The sequence below is a fragment of the Silene latifolia genome, chromosome 1 (assembly GCF_048544455.1).
Source record: "Silene latifolia isolate original U9 population chromosome 1, ASM4854445v1, whole genome shotgun sequence".
NCBI classification, from domain to species: domain Eukaryota; kingdom Viridiplantae; phylum Streptophyta; class Magnoliopsida; order Caryophyllales; family Caryophyllaceae; genus Silene; species Silene latifolia.
The window spans coordinates 28,212,423-28,229,478 of NC_133526.1; positions in this window are offsets into that span (position 1 = coordinate 28,212,423).

The following is a 17,056-nucleotide window of genomic DNA, read 5'->3' on the forward strand; positions in this document are numbered from 1 at the left end:
TGTCATCTGCTCTTATACTTAACCGAAGTCCGTCTAAAGCTGTCGACAAGACTCCATATGAAATGTAGAAGGGAACGGTCCCTAACTTGTCCTTTATTCGGGTTTGGGGCTGCGAGGCTTATGTCAAGTGGAGACACGAGGATAAGCTCGGCCCGCGATCGGTCAAGACATACTTTATAGGTTATCCAAAAGGAACATTTGGTCATTACTTCTATTCGCCTACCGAACATCGAGTTTTTGTTGCGGCTAGTGCGACGTTCTTAGAGAAAGAATTTCTCGAGAACAAGACGAGTAATAGAACCTTCGAGCTGTCGGAGATTCCAGAACCAATGACCGAGGAACGGATGGAGGAAGTGGTTCCTCCAACTGATGATACGGTTAATATTCCTGAGGAACCTAGGAGGTCGGGTAGAGACTCTCCTCCTCCGGACAGATACATTGGTATGGTCGAGGAGAATGACGTTTTACTTCTGGAAAGTAATGAACCCGCAACCTATAAAGGTGATATGGCCTGTTCCGACTCAAAGCTATGGCTTGAAGCCATGCAATCCGAGATGGACTCCATGTATGAGAATAACGTATGGGATCTAGTTGATTTACCTAGTAAGGTAAAACCTCTACAGTGCAAATGGCTTTACAAAATAAAGCATTCTGTAGGCACGCAACCAGATATCTATAAGGCACGACTTGTGGCAAAAGGTTTCACTCAAGTGCACGGATTGCATTATGATGAGATTTTTGCACCTGTAGTCATGCTACGTTCCATTCGGATAATCTTAGCGATTGCCGCATTTCATGATTATGAGATTTGGCAAATGGATGTGAAAACCGCCTTCTTAAACGGTTATTTGGAGGAAGAGTTGTACATGGTGCAACCCGAAGGTTTTGTAGATCCTGAGCATCCTAAGAAAGTATGCAAGCTTAAGCGTTCCATTTATGGACTTAAGCAAACTTCTCGGAGTTGGAATCATCGTTTCGACCAAGTGATAAAAAAGTATGGTTTCACTCGATCGGTCGAAGAACCATGCTTATATATCAAGTCGAGTGGGAGCAAGATTATATTCTTGATATTGTATGTCGATGACATACTCTTGATTGGGAATGACATTCCTCTCCTATCTTCGGTTAAAGAATGGTTGAAGAACCATTTCCAGATGAAAGATCTGGGTAAGGCACAGCGCATTTTGGGAATCCGTATCTACCGAGATAGATCACGACGGACGTTATCACTTAGTCAGGAGTCTTGTTTGGATAAGGTTCTTGAGAGGTTCAGCATGACCAACTCCAAGAAGGGGAACCTTCCTATGACGACTGGGATGCAGTTGAGCAAGTCTCAGTCACCCACGACGCCTGAAGGTATTGAGCGCATGAGTCGTGTTCCTTATGCATCAGCTATAGGATCAATCATGTATGCCATGATATGCACACGTCCAGACGTGGCACATGCATTGAGTATGACAAGTCGGCACCAAAAGAATCCAGGTACCTACGGAGGACTAAGGATTGGGTATTGACTTATGGAGGAGATACTAAGCTATGCGCAACCGGTTACGCAGATGCTAGCTTACAAACGGATCTCAGTCCGGTTCGTCTTCACTCTTAGTGTGTTGTAGCAGATTCTACTACTAAACCGTTGAATTATGATAAGCATGTAGGGCACGTTATTTCCATGGGAATTAAACGTGTTCCTGAGTTGTAGTAATTGATTATGGATTTGGTACATTGTCTTTTTCATATACTATAACTTCATCGTTTTATATATAATATTTTGTTTTTCATGTGGATTGTGCTGACAACATTGAACGCCACAAAGTGAACTGAATTACATTATATTTGTTTTGGTCCGTAATCGCCAATGTGAGCTGCAGTCGATTGATGGTGGGTTCAACGAGCCATAAGTCAAACGGTTGACTGATCGATCACAGATGAGAGATTATGACGATACCTCGTAGGACAAATTTTTGTGACAACGTAATGGAGTCCTAAATGTTTAATAACATTCGGGGCCAGGTCGTGGATAGGACATCCATTGTGTTCCTAGAGTCGATTCTTTTGACTATCGACTGTCTCTTGAGATTAAGGCAGTTTTTGGGTGACTTTGGTTTCTTTCTCATGGTCTGCCGTAAATGGAGGCTAAGTAGATTTTTTCGGGGTCATTTCATACTGTGCTTACATCTGCAGGATTCGAGTTGAGGAAAATATCCAACCCTTATCAGGTATAGTTATTTCTCAGGGCCACTCGAGGAGTTGTAACTGAAATGCATGGCCATGCTCGAATGTTGATTCGTTTATCAGTTAAGTTACTCTCTAGTCGGGGAAACCACTCTTGATACTGATCGCTTGTAAAATACGACCTTTGTGAATACGGATTTGCAAATTGTTTTATATTGAGTGGGAGAAATTTTAGGATATGAGAATCGGTTATCGCACATACACTTGTGAGGACAAGTGGGAGTTTGTTGGAGCTTGTGTCCTCCACAAATTAGTGTGATAACATTTGTAAATCTCTTACAGGTTCACAAGGGTATACTTCGTATATTTAATCAGTTGATTAACGTTTACCTAATAACGGTTGGCTTGCGAGAAAGTTTGACGTTATTATCATACAGATGGCGGTGATCGACTGGTCCCTAAAGGTCACACCTATAGGATGTGTTTGAGAAATGTGGTTATAGAAATATAATCACATTGATGCCCAATATGACTAAAAAGTTAGTCAATGTGTTGATGAGATAATTATTTAATAAAAATTAAATAATATTAGTTGAGACGAATTAACTGTCAATTCGTAAATTAAATATAATAAGTTATATTTAATTAAATGTATATAATGTTAGCTTGGACGAATTAATCTGTTAATTCGTAATTAAATATAATCAGTTATATTTAATATCAACAAGTTGAATGTGTCATAGTGGTAATAGTGAGGGTACACAAGCCAAGAGGTCATGGGTTCGATCCTCACTAGATGACAATTTAACACACTTTATATATTTTTGGAAAGACCAAAAATAAGGAGAATATACTCCTTATTTCGGTCAGATGGCCGAAATTAGGAAAGAATTATTCTTTCCTAATTGACTCCATAATTCGGTCAGTATAAGAAAGAAAGGGAGATGTTTATTCTACCCTAATTCTTTTTCTTGACCTAGCCTCATCTCTCATCAAAAAAAAAAAACACAAAACAACTAAATTTTACAGATAAATTTGGATCGATTTTTAGCATAATCAAAGGGCATATCTCATATCATCTTGGGTGCAACTGATAGGAGAATATCTATTTTGATATTGTTCTTAGGTCATATTTGCTAGGACCGAAGGTTATTTCTGAATCTTATATTTTGTTTATGTATTTTATTTATGACTATTGATCATCATTGTTAAATTCGTTATAATCCTTCAATATTAAGGGAAGTATACAGATTATTTCCCACAAATAATAATAATAATAATAATAATAATAATAATAATAATAATAATAATAATAATAATAATAATAATAATAATAATAATAATAATAATAATAATAATAATAATAATAATAATTTGGTGAGGAGAGAGAAGAGAGCGTGCGATTGAACTGCGAAGCCTACGTTGCCTGCCCTAGCTGCCGTGCCGCCGTTATACCACCTTCTGCCGCCACCATAAACACCTGCACACCATCGGCTTTGCTCGTCGGTGTTGGGTTGTCGGTTTAGGGCATTGGGTTCTCGTATATTAGGGCAGAACTGCGTTTAGGGCTTTTGGTTTCCGTCGTGTTGCCGCCGTTACCCATCAATATCCACCCTACGTCGACCATTTAGACCTCACGTCGCCGGTCATGGGAAGGTTTTTGTTGGTTGATTCCGGCGAGGGGCTGCAGATAGGAGGTGTTTTTTATCGCGTGCGGTTTTCGTCGTTTTCGGGGTGCATTTCGCCTGTCTGTGACCTGTACGCCTGAGCCACCACTGTTGGACCATTCGACCTCACGTCTCCGGTCATTGACGTGGTGGCCGACGACTGCCCTACGTCTCTCTGGTGAGTTTCTCTCTGATTTCGCCGTAGGGTTTTTTCTTTTGTGCGTTTTTTTTCTCGTTTCTTCTGCCCGTGTTACTGGTTGTTGCTGCTCTATTTTTCTCCGGTCGCCGGCCACCTATACTGCTGGGTTATTGTGTGGGTAATACGGGATTCGGTTTCGGTGGAGATTGGGTTCCTTCTCGGCTGCCTTGTGGCTGTGTTGGTTTGTTACGTTGGTTGTTGATCACCTCCGTGGTGTTTTGGTGGCTAGCGGGGCTGCCCATTTGGTTGCTAGTAGCGGGTACATTATTTTTGGAGCTCGTTGCTGCTTGTGTGGTCGTCTGATAGGTGGCTTTCGCTCAGGTGGTGTTTGTTGGTGGCTCTATAGTTTTCTGTGCAGGTTAGTGGTGTGTTCCTTCATGCCCGAGCTTGTGCGGTACCATTGTCCTTTTTCGAGTCTTCATGGGTGTCGGGATGGTTTCGGTAAGGGCCTTACAAAGGCAGCTTGGAAGAAACATTTGCAGGACCGACATTGTCATGACGGGCGTTGGACCTTACGCGCGGACTCTTTCGATAGTTTGACCGTCTATTCCAACGCCGAGAGTTCTTTGAGACGGATGGGGTTCTGGTTGTGTGGGGTGTGTTTTATGATCCATACTCTTGGTGCTAGATGTCGGCATAATCGGGGTGATATTGTGGAGCATCCGGAGTGTGTTGATGGCATTTACTCCTTCCATATTCATGGTATTCCGAGACCTTTGGCTCCTTCTACTTGATTTCTTCGATGATAGTGTGGAGCTCGTTCGATGGTCTATATCTTCGTTGGATCGTTTGTTTGTCTTTGGGCCTTCGCACGGTGAAATCTATTCCTCCTAAGTGCCGTCTTGGGTTTGCTCGGGCTTTGAAAGGGGCCTTGGATGTGGTGTTTGATGCCCCTAGTGATCTCTCCCGCTGGGTTCGTTTGCTTGCTTTACCTCTTTGTTTGCTCAGGACTTTCGCTCCTCGGAGTAATCATGAGTGTCGGTCTGCTATTCGGCGTCAGCATCAGGAGGAGAGTATTGCCAGGGCTATTCTTGCTTGGGGACACACGGGGGGTTTGCAGTTGTTACAGGAGTGCTTTGATGAGGGTCCTTCTTCTTTTTATGTGGATGAGGATCTCGATTTGAGTGACCTTAACCTCCGCCAATGCCGGCGGAAAATATCAGATGGCCATTATCTGCTGGCTTGTACGAGTGCTTTCTTCCTCTGGGGTCGCCCCCTACTCCGATGCCACTCTCGTGGCCCTGCGTGAGAAGCATCCTGTCGCCCCGCCTCCTTCATTGCCTCCTCTGCCTGGGGATCATCATCCTCTGGTTGCCTCTTCCGCGGTGGTCTTGGATATGATTCGGAGCTTCCCTCGTGGTACTTCTTGTGGGAGGGATGGTTTTCGTGCTTGACACCTTATGGATTGTTTGAGTGGCGCTGCTGTGGCTATCTCCGATGATTTGATCACTTCTATTACTAGGGTGGTTAATCTTTTTCTTGAGGGTCGGTGCCCTCTTCCTGCGGGTGAGTACATTGCCGGCGCCCTCTCACACCACTCGTTAAACCGGGTGGTGGAGTTCGTCCTATTCTTTGTCGGTGCGGTGCCCGGAGACGGCTTGTCTCTAAGGTTGGTGCTTCTATGGTTGGCCCGTCTTTATCTTCTTATTTTGATGGGCTTCAATTCGGGGTGGGTGTGTCCGGTGGAGGAGAGGCTATCTTGCATGCCTTGAACCGGCTCATTGAGGCTCGGGGGAACAGTGGGGCTTTCTATGTTGCTTTGGTTGATTTCGAATCGTTCAACCTTGTTGACCGTTCGACCATGCTTCAGGAGGTCCGCCGTCGGTGCCCAGCTCTCTCCCGTTGGGTGGAGTTTTGTTATTCCAGCCCGCCCGCCTTTTTTATGGGGAGCACTTGCTTATGGTCTTGTCGGGGTGTTCGGCAGGGGTGATCCATTGGGGCCTTTGCTTTTCGCGTTGGTTTTGCATCCTTTGGTTTGCAAGATCCGGGACACTTTTGACCTCACTTTGCAGGCATGGTACTTAGATGATGGCACCATTGTGGGCGATACTTTGGAGGTGGGGAAGGTGTTGGACTTGATTAGGTTGGATGGCCCTCGTTTTGGTTTACACCTAAATGTCTCCAAGACGGAGGTCTTTTGGCTCGTGAGGATCCACGGAGCCGGCTTCCGGGGTTTTCCCATTTCTATTTCTCGGCCATTGCGCGGTGTTACGATTTGGGAGGACCATCAAAGATTGTCCTGGTTTTAGCAGTGAGATTGTGGCGACGAGAGTAACCAAGACCATTGAGCTGATGGATTTGGTTGCGAGGATTGAGGACCCGCAGTGTGAGTTGCTTCTTCTTCGAGCTTGTACTAGTATATCTAAGCTCTACTTCTCTCTTCGCACTTGCTCCCCTAGTGTTTTTGGGTCTGTTCATCTTCCTTTTGATGCCGCTCTGCGTTCTAGCTTGGAACGTATTGTCACCGCATCAGGGCCGGGTTTTGGGGATTGGCAGTGGCGCCTTGCTACATTCTCTTTTCATCTGGGTGGCCTTGGTGTTTATGCGGCCGGAGATGTTTTGTTCTATGCTTTTATTGCGTCCCGCTTGCAGTCTGCTGGTTTGCAGGCTAAGCTCCTCGGCCCTTCTCGTGTCGTAGCTGCTGGCCCTGCTTTTGATGATGCCGCACAGTGTTTACTGCGACTACGAGTTCGATATTTTAGGTCACCCTAGTGAAATTGCTTTGCCCCCAAACTTATGAAGAAATTGGCGTATATTTATTTCACGACGGTTGCTCTTGCCTCGAGTCTGTTTTTCTTTGACACCTCGCCGGATCGCTCTATGGCGGTCTCGGCGGGTTCTCACTCCTCCGATTGGTTACGTGCGGTTCCTATCTCGGGGTTGGGGCGGACTATGAACGGGAGGACTTACCGTAGTGTCTTTGGGGTATCGCACGGGTGTTCCGTTATTCTCGGTATCTAGGCCCCGTCTGCTTGCTCTCGGGTTTTTTTTTGGGATGTTTTTGGGGACCACGCTGTTTCTTGTACTGGTACTGTGGGCGTTAAACATCGGCATAACCTTGTCCGGGACACTCTCTTCGACATCTGCTATAGATCCGTATTTACTGCGGGGAAGGAGGTTGATATCGGTTTGGTTGATGGGCATGGTGGCTCTCTTCGTCCTGCGGATTTATTGCTTTATTCTTGGGACGGGGCGTGATGTGTGCGTCGACCGACGGGTTCTTCACCTTTGACTCGGGGCGGTTAGCGGATTTTGTGCGGGGCCGGGTTGTCGCTGATGTTGCTCAGCGAAAGTGTGCTAAGTATGGGGATTTGTGCGCGGTAGCGGGTTATGGTTTCCTACCTTTCTCTTTCTCTTCACTTGGGGAGTTGAGTTCGGATCTTTGTTGCCTTGCTCAAGCGGATCCGAAATTCTCGGCATCTCGGGATCTTTGGGGCTCGGGTAGCCGCTTACATTTTTACTCGTATTAGCTTTACTATTGCTAAGGGTGTGGGAGCCCAGATTGTCTCTCGGCTCCCCACCAATTTCATGTAAACCTTTTATTTTTATTATAATGAAAGCTGCGCGCATTTTATAATAAAAAAAAAAAAAAAAAAAAAATAATAATAATAATAATAATAATAATAATAATAACACATTCAAGATGTTTTATTATGCATTTACTCCACTTTTGTTTTTCCTCTTCTCCATTCATTGTAAGTTCGTAACCTAATTTCAACCTTTCATCTTACTCTTGAATTCTTAATCTTAATTAATGTTATAGCATTTTTTTTATATATATACTTCATCTCTTTAGGTGAAATTACATATCTTTTGTGTATATCTTGGTATTGATTTTTTTTTTATGGTTTTTTTTAACATTTCTATTAGTAAATTAAGTCTAACCTCTTTAGTTTGTTGTGTTTTATAGGATTCAATGTCCTGATCTTCTTTGTTGTGAACGCTTTATTGTTATGTTGTAAGTTACTACTTTCGCCTATTGTTTTATTTTTCCATTTTTTTTATTTGTTTAATCCTTTAATTTTCATATATGTATAGTTTCTATTCTTACCAGTTTTGAGTTCAACATGATAAACAAAACCTTATATTTCACCTCATTCATAATTTTTTAAAAAAAATTAAAAATTATAAGTTGCAACCACAAAAAAAAAAAAAAATTGATGCAAACCTTTTATCTCCCTCCCATAAATTTGGTTATCAATTTACCCTATTTATTTAATTTTATTATCTTCTTAATGATGATCTTTTAGCTTTCAACTCACCATTATATAACAATAATCATAATTTCCATGTTATTCAAAAAATTGGCATGTAAAGTACAATATTATAAAAAGGCAAGACTAAATATTTCACTAAGTCATCTCACTAAGCCATGTGTCATAAAAAAATTCATTTTTTATTATCATGTGTCACATACTTATTAGTAAAAAATTTAAAAAATATAAAGTCTCAAACATACAAAATAAATTAAAAAAAATTGATTCAAACTTTTTATCTCCCTCTCATAACTTTAGTCATCAATTTACCCTATTTATTTAACTTTATTACTTTTATTTAATGATGATCTTTTTGCTTTCCCCTCACCATTATATAACAATCAAAATTTCCATTTTATTCCAAAAATTGGTATGTAAAGTTTACATAGATAACTAGAATATTTTTTTTCTTTTTTTTCGTTATTGTACATTGAATTAATTAGAATCTTATTTTTAATTATTTTTGTGTTTTCAAATTGCAGGAGGATGATACATACTCACATAATTTTAAAATATTACCTTAAGCAACTTTTTATTAGTTGAATATGCAACTCTTTTCACTATGAAGTTTCATGCGGCGGCCCTAAAACCCCATCTATAATCTATACAATCTAATTAAAGGGGTATTTAAAATGACAAATTTAATTAAATGTAACATGAAAATTTTAATGTGACGTGGATTATCAATTTATAGTTACATGACATTGATTTCATTCACTCATCTATAAATAAATCTATACAATTTAATTAAATGGTACCTAAAATGACAAATTTTAATGTGACAAAAGAATGTAAATGTAATAAACTTTTTAGTTTCCTCTCATCTTTATACCTATTAATAATTAATACATTCTACAAATTTAGCATATCACTTTTTTCTTAAATGATGAACTTTTGCCTTCCCTCCTCATTTATACTACCTATACACATTGCCATATTTTTGTCTACGATTATCATCTCTTGTGTTATCACAATATCTCTACTTGTCTACCTTAAACACCTTTGAGATTTTATTTTGTCGGTCTAAACACTCTAATTCATTCAATCAATAAAGAGAACTTAAAATAACGCCTATATATTTGTTGGAAAATAAACATTCATAGTCCATAATCTTTAAGCTGATTAAAACAATAAATTATTAACGATCCCGTGATTTTCACGGGCTCCAAAACTAGTTAATCCCTTCACAAACCCTTACATAGTTTATTGTTTCATGCAAGGGCAATTTGTTCTTCAAACTTTGACTTCGCAGCATTCAACCTTCATAAATTTTTATAGGGTTTTTCTAACGTGTGCCCTAAGGGCACACATTAATAACCCATATATGGTAAGATTATCAACATATTCTCATTAAATATGGTAAAAATGAGAATATACTTGAGTATCTCATTCGAATATTCTACATGGTACCCCTTAATTTTTCGACTTTCTACATGGTAGCCCTACACTTTTTAAAACATACATGGTACCCCTAATTATTGTCATTATCACTAAGTGTACCCCTAAACTTTATTTTCCGTCAATTAAACTCGGTTTTAGACGTTAAGTGATGACTTAGACGCGTAACCAATCTTGTCATTTATTGTCCCATGACATAAGGACTCTATTAGGCTCAATATCCATCTCGATCCTTATATTTATTGATATATATGGGCTAAAATTTAGACGGAAAATTTATTGATCCCCTGCCAAATTATCACGTCCAAAGATGGATATTGAACCTAATATAGTCTCTATGTCATGGGATGATAAATGACAAGCTTGGTTACGCGTCCAAGTCATCAAAGTTTATGTAAGCCTTACAAATTTACATCAAAGTTTCATAATTTATAACTAAAATTGAAATTTTTATAATAAAACATGTTAATAGATTAATTAAAACTTTTCATATTACTGTATTTAACATCCATCATTTTTATTAAGTGTTTTTTCCTATTTAATTCATTTTTTTAATAAAACATGTTAATAAATTGATTAAAACTCTTCATAATACTTAACACCCACCAAATTAATTAATACTTTTTCTATTTAATTTATTTTTGTAATAAAATATGTTAATAAATTAATTAAAACTCTTCATATTTCTTAACCCCAACATTTTTATTAACATTTTTTCTTATTTAATTCACCTCTTGAGTTTATCGGCATTCAATTATATTATTCAACAATAACACAAAACAAATTAAAAATAAAATTTAAATATTGGAATATATGGTTGTGTAATGGCTATAAAAGTTTTAATAATACATATAATACTTTATATTCACTTCATTTATTTATTTAATACCTAATTTCTATTTACCCATCAGTTTCTAAGTTGTGGGCTATATATTTTATGGTTTAATTTATTTATTTGATTATGATGAGAACATATATTTGTATGTTGTTGTTGTTGTTGTTGTGATGGTGGTGGTGGTGGTGTAGTCCTACAAAGTATATTTTAATTTTTATGTTTTTGTTTTGCATTATATTTGAATTCATGTTTTCCATTTGGTTTTTAAATGATTTACATGTGACAATTTTATTATTCGTTTGTTGCAATGTTAATGTTTTTACTTTTTAGTCAATATCATTATAGCTGGACTTATTTATTTATTTACTAGCTTAAACAAGTGCAAAATTGCACGATCATATATAAAAGCATTTTTGCAAACATCGTATACATTACAATACGCGAAAGTGTCAAGTAGATCAGTAGATGTATTGTACTATGTTAATGAAAAATGGTCATTATACGTGTAATACTACGGATTTTATTAAGCTAAGTACTCGACCGAGTAGAGCCTACTCGGCCGAGTAGTGCTAAGTGCATGTTATGTTTGGCTTCTGCCGAGGAATACTCGGCCGAGTATGATGAATACTCGACCGAGTAGAGGATACTCGGCCGAGTATGCTCTATACTCGACCGAGTATCCGGTTCGTCGAGTGTTATTTCAGCGGTTTGATGCGGGAGTAGTTAGGGGTTATTTATTCGATAAACAGTTTCTAAAACATCATTTTACAAAATCTAATCAAACGTACGACGCTCTAATCACTCCCAATCTCTCCTTTGTGTATGTATGGACAATCTTAGCAATCGCATTCAATCATTCATCCTTTCGTTGGTAAGTCTTTATTCCCATGATTGTTGGTGTTTAATTCTAGGGTTTACCTTTAATCATGAATTGGGGGAAATGGGGTTTTGCAGTTAGTGATTGGAACTATGTGATTGTTGTTGTAGGTGACGATGTGGTATTTGTTATGCATTTGTATGGTTGATTGCAGCGTAAGCGGATTGCGAAAAGGTAGGGTTTCCCTACTCGGTTCTTCGTTCTTTGTAAGACATGTTTGTTGTGATTATTGTTATCTGTTGATCATCGGAGTATGGAGATTGTTGTGACGATGTTGGTGTGAGGGGATTGAGATGGCTGTGATGTCATGTGATTATGATTGTGGTGGAGTCACTTGCGGGAGTGGCTTCACACCCTAGTTCGCCCTCCGTGGAACCCGCCACGGGAGGGGATGTGCACATTAAGGGACAGGGATTGTTAGTCGCTCGTTGATGAGCTGGACTAGGTGGGGGATGGGCTGCGGTCACCCACTGGCGGCGAGGATTACCTGTTGCGATGGGTAATCTGGCAGGGCTACACACTTCGGTGTGTAGTCGGTTACTGTGTGAGATCGGGAGACCGGGGATGGAGGATGATCAGCTGGTTGTATTATTTGTTGTCTTATATTGATTGAACGGTACTGACCCCGTTGTTGTTGTTTTGTAAAACCTGCGGTGATCCATTCGGGGATGGTGAGCAGATTATGACAGGTAATGCAGATGTGTAGCTTTGGGACACTCATGGGGAGTCATCACTTCGAGTCTAGCTTCCGCTGTTACGAGTTTAGTTGTCTTTGATTTCAGTTGTATTGAGTTTCTTACACTTTTATTTTGAGTTGGGCTGAGATTATGTAATCGTTAAACTCTTCATACTTTAATAAAGTTGTTTGGATTGTTGCTTTTGATATACTAACCTCGGGCAACCGAGATGGTAACAACCTCTCATGCTAGGGTAGTCCTTGATAAGGTACCTTGGTATGCCGGGTTATGAGAGATAAGTGTTGGATAAGGAAGACATGTGTTAATGTGGGTGTGAGAGATAGTGGAAAAAAAAAAAAAAAGGAAAGGGAAGAATGATGAGCTAATCGAGGTAAAGAGCATGTTTTGTGAGATATGATGAGTGAAATAGTCGTGTATTGAGTAGTATAAAAGTAAGTGTATATGGGCAAGGGTGATGTAAGTGTAAAGAAGCATGAGAATGAAAGATTGAGATGAGAGATACGAATAGTGGCAAATTGGGACGTGTAAGGATTTATGGAAGGGAGACGGTTAGGATTGTGTTGCTTAAGGATATATGTAATGAGAGGTTGCTTTAGAGGGATGAAGTAGAGGGCCGGGGTATATAGTGAACGTAGATGGAGTTATGTCGCGACGTGGATTTGTAGACAGTGACTAAGTTTGGGAATATGGAATTTTCACGATGTGAGCCTAGTGAGTAATTCTTTGGGCAGCTAACGTTATGAGATGAATTTTGGTTTCCTAGTGATGTAAAAAGGGAGATGCAATTGTTTGAACTTTAAACGTTGATTTTATGGATAGATTAGTGACAATTGGGAGTTATAGTATAATGAGAGAAGACCCATGGTAAGAAAGAGTGAGATGATATCGACATAAAATAATGAGAATTGAGTTTGAAGCAATGTGAAGGTAACCGGAGCACTAGAGAGTTAGACAGAAATAATGAAGAGTTGAATCATTAAGGGAGTTTGTCGAGGGTAAAAGAAAAGAATAAGGGGAGTAGAACTAGGAACATGTTCACTGAGGTTATGTGATATAAAAGTAAGGAATCGTAGAGATGTATGATACTATCATGAGGATTTGAGTTACAGTTATATAGAAGTTCCAGGACAACATGATAATCATGAGTTTCGAGGAATTAAAGAAAGCAAAAGTTGGGTAAAGAATTTGCACGATATGAGATTTTGGTGGTGAGTCGGGTGACGATACAATTACGGATGAAATTGGAAATAGTGTTGAGGTGAATTTTTGTTGATATATTTGATGTTTGTTGTTTGGGATGAGAACCAAAGGGAGGAAAAGGATTGTTATATTAAGAAGTGATAGTAAGAGAGTAGTCACATGAAAAATGTTGGTGTCATAGTATTGTCACTAGTGGTTGAGGATGATGTTATTTTGGGGAAGTTAGTTGTTCTAATGGGGTTGATTTTGTGAAGGTGATTAATGTTTGGTTATGAGGGATTTTAAGGTATGGATATATGAGGTATTCGCTGGTAATTGGGTACTGATGATATGACTACGTTCGTCGGGTGGTGATAATTGAGTGTATGAGAGAGAGTATGTTATGAAAGGCACCTGAGTTAAGTCCGGATAAGAGGTATTCATCGTCAAGTGGTAACTTACGTGATCAGGATTAACTAGTTGGATGTGATTATGGGTCTAAGATGTATATAAATGTTTGTGTGAGGTTGTGATCTCACGAGAAGCGGTATGGTGTGATAGTTATAATGTTGTTATCTGAATGTTCGGTAATATATGTTGGATATGGTAACTTAATGGAATGATGATCAAAAGTGATAGTTTGGGTGGTCTGACATAACTGGTTATACTTGCATGTGTATTCATAATATATGTTTATTCCATGAAAAAGTATGGATGGTATGCATGAGATTCTTGTCTATTTATTTCGTATGATATATGGTGTTGTGATCTAGTAAAGCAGTCTTGAGTAAGTTTTTCTTGTCCGAGATGTTATATTGAGTCAGTGTTTATGGGATTGTGTATGTTGTGATGTCTATCGGTGTAGTTGTGGTGCCTCGGGTGGTGATCCTACACGGTACTTAATGTTGTGATGCGGGTATTTTCGCATCTGCGGTCACTGGCTGTTGGTGGCGGTGTTGTGATGCCGTCACCGGTTGTGGTGGAGTAGGTGAGATGATTATGATACGAGTTTTCGAAAGTGCATAGCGATTAAACATAGATTGTTGTTTTGTTTTTGTTGTTCCTTGTGAGTTTTGGTTGAACATAAAGACCGTTGTTTTGTTTGTTGATGTTTCTTACCGATTTCGGTTTGGGAATGAGGGTAGAGTATGATATGAAAGAGAGTTGTATATGTTTTCGTTGTTGTCATGGTATAGTGCTATTCTCATTGATGGGACACCGTTGTGAGAAGTTATTCTGATAATGTTGATCTTGTTTTAAGATGAGGCATCGGTAGTCATAGTCATGGCAAGTGATTCGTGGAATATGTGTTGTAATGATCTGAAAGCGGCAGGTGGTTCATAACCTTTTGTTGAGATAGTGAGTGTAGGATATTGGGAATTGATGTCATGTTAAGTTCTGTATGAATTTTGCGGTAATGAAAGAAAAGAACTTGAGGATCTGGTGTGAGTGTACGTAACAAGTGTGGAGTGTGAGTTATGCTTTTGGTGATATGAGTTTTATATAGTTTATATAGAGAGGTGTGTCATGTTGCGGTGATGTGGAAGATTTGAAGTTTTGGGTTAAATTAAAGATTTTGAGGTATAAGTTAGGGAGTGTGACGAGTGAATTGAAGGATGAGAGTTGTTTAAGTAAGAGAGCCTAAGATATATGCATGGCGACTGTTCAGATTATAAGTGGTCATCTTTGACATGCGGTGGTGATGGGGATTATGAGAAAATATAGCTAGGATTTAGTATTAATGAGTTACGAGGACGTAACATTTATCTTAAGAGGAGTAGGATGCGATAAAAGAGATTTTGATGGTTGTGCATATGGTAGTATAATTGGAAGTAGAGTGTTGGTGGTGTAGTATAAAAGACGGATATTTGTTTTGATTTTATTAAAGGTCATGACCGTGCTTGTAGTAGTTCGATGTTTAGGAATGAGAGAATATTTCAATAGTGTTGACAGTTGAATGATGATGATTATGAGTCCGATAGTTTTGACAGTTGGAAGATGATGTTTATGGGTTTGAGTAAACTTCGAGGACGAAGTTCGTTTTAAGGATGGTAGAATGTAACATTCCGTTTTGACGGTTGATCTTCTTTTGTGGATTGAGTGCTATTGAGTGTTATGGAAGTGAGACAAGGTTGACAACATTATATTGTGGTTATTTGGTAATGTTATGGAGTCAGTATTGAGAGCCTATGCTATAGTTGAGACGATATCCTGAGCCATGTTGTGGAAGGAAGAGTGGTTTGTGGAGTTAGTGTTAAGTGTCCACGTTTTATAGGTTGGGTTGGAACTTCGGGGACGAAGTTCTTTTAAGGGGGGAAGATTGTAATACTACGGATTTTATTAAGCTAAGTACTCGACCGAGTAGAGCCTACTCGGCCGAGTAGTGCTAAGTGCATGTTATGTTTGGCTTCTGCCGAGGAATACTCGGCCGAGTATGATGAATACTCGACCGAGTAGAGGATACTCGGCCGAGTATGCTCTATACTCGACCGAGTATCCGGTTCGTCGAGTGTTATTTCAGCGGTTTGATGCGGGAGTAGTTAGGGGTTATTTATTCGATAAACAGTTTCTAAAACATCATTTTACAAAATCTAATCAAACGTACGACGCTCTAATCACTCCCAATCTCTCCTTTGTGTATGTATGGACAATCTTAGCAATCGCATTCAATCATTCATCCTTTCGTTGGTAAGTCTTTATTCCCATGATTGTTGGTGTTTAATTCTAGGGTTTACCTTTAATCATGAATTGGGGGAAATGGGGTTTTGCAGTTAGTGATTGGAACTATGTGATTGTTGTTGTAGGTGACGATGTGGTATTTGTTATGCATTTGTATGGTTGATTGCAGCGTAAGCGGATTGCGAAAAGGTAGGGTTTCCCTACTCAGTTTGCTGTTCTTTGTAAGACATGTTTGTTGTGATTATTGTTATCTGTTGATCATCGGAGTATGGAGATTGTTGTGACGATGTTGGTGTGAGGGGATTGAGATGGCTGTGATGTCATGTGATTATGATTGTGGTGGAGTCACTTGCGGGAGTGGCTTCACACCCTAGTTCGCCCTCCGTGGAACCCGCCACGGGAGGGGATGTGCACATTAAGGGACAGGGATTGTTAGTCGCTCGTTGATGAGCTGGACTAGGTGGGGGATGGGCTGCGGTCACCCACTGGCGGCGAGGATTACCTGTTGCGATGGGTAATCTGGCAGGGCTACACACTTCGGTGTGTAGTCGGTTACTGTGTGAGATCGGGAGACCGGGGATGGAGGATGATCAGCTGGTTGTATTATTTGTTGTCTTATATTGATTGAACGGTACTGACCCCGTTGTTGTTGTTTTGTAAAACCTGCGGTGATCCATTCGGGGATGGTGAGCAGATTATGACAGGTAATGCAGATGTGTAGCTTTGGGACACTCATGGGGAGTCATCACTTCGAGTCTAGCTTCCGCTGTTACGAGTTTAGTTGTCTTTGATTTCAGTTGTATTGAGTTTCTTACACTTTTATTTTGAGTTGGGCTGAGATTATGTAATCGTTAAACTCTTCATACTTTAATAAAGTTGTTTGGATTGTTGCTTTTGATATACTAACCTCGGGCAACCGAGATGGTAACAACCTCTCATGCTAGGGTAGTCCTTGATAAGGTACCTTGGTATGAGGGGGTGTTACAATACGATATAGAGGTGATCATGGGCCGGGCCAGTGCGGGTTTGGGCCGGGCCTTTCTAATAAAAATGGCCCATTTGTATGGGCCGGGCCAAATACGTGGGCTTATTTGGC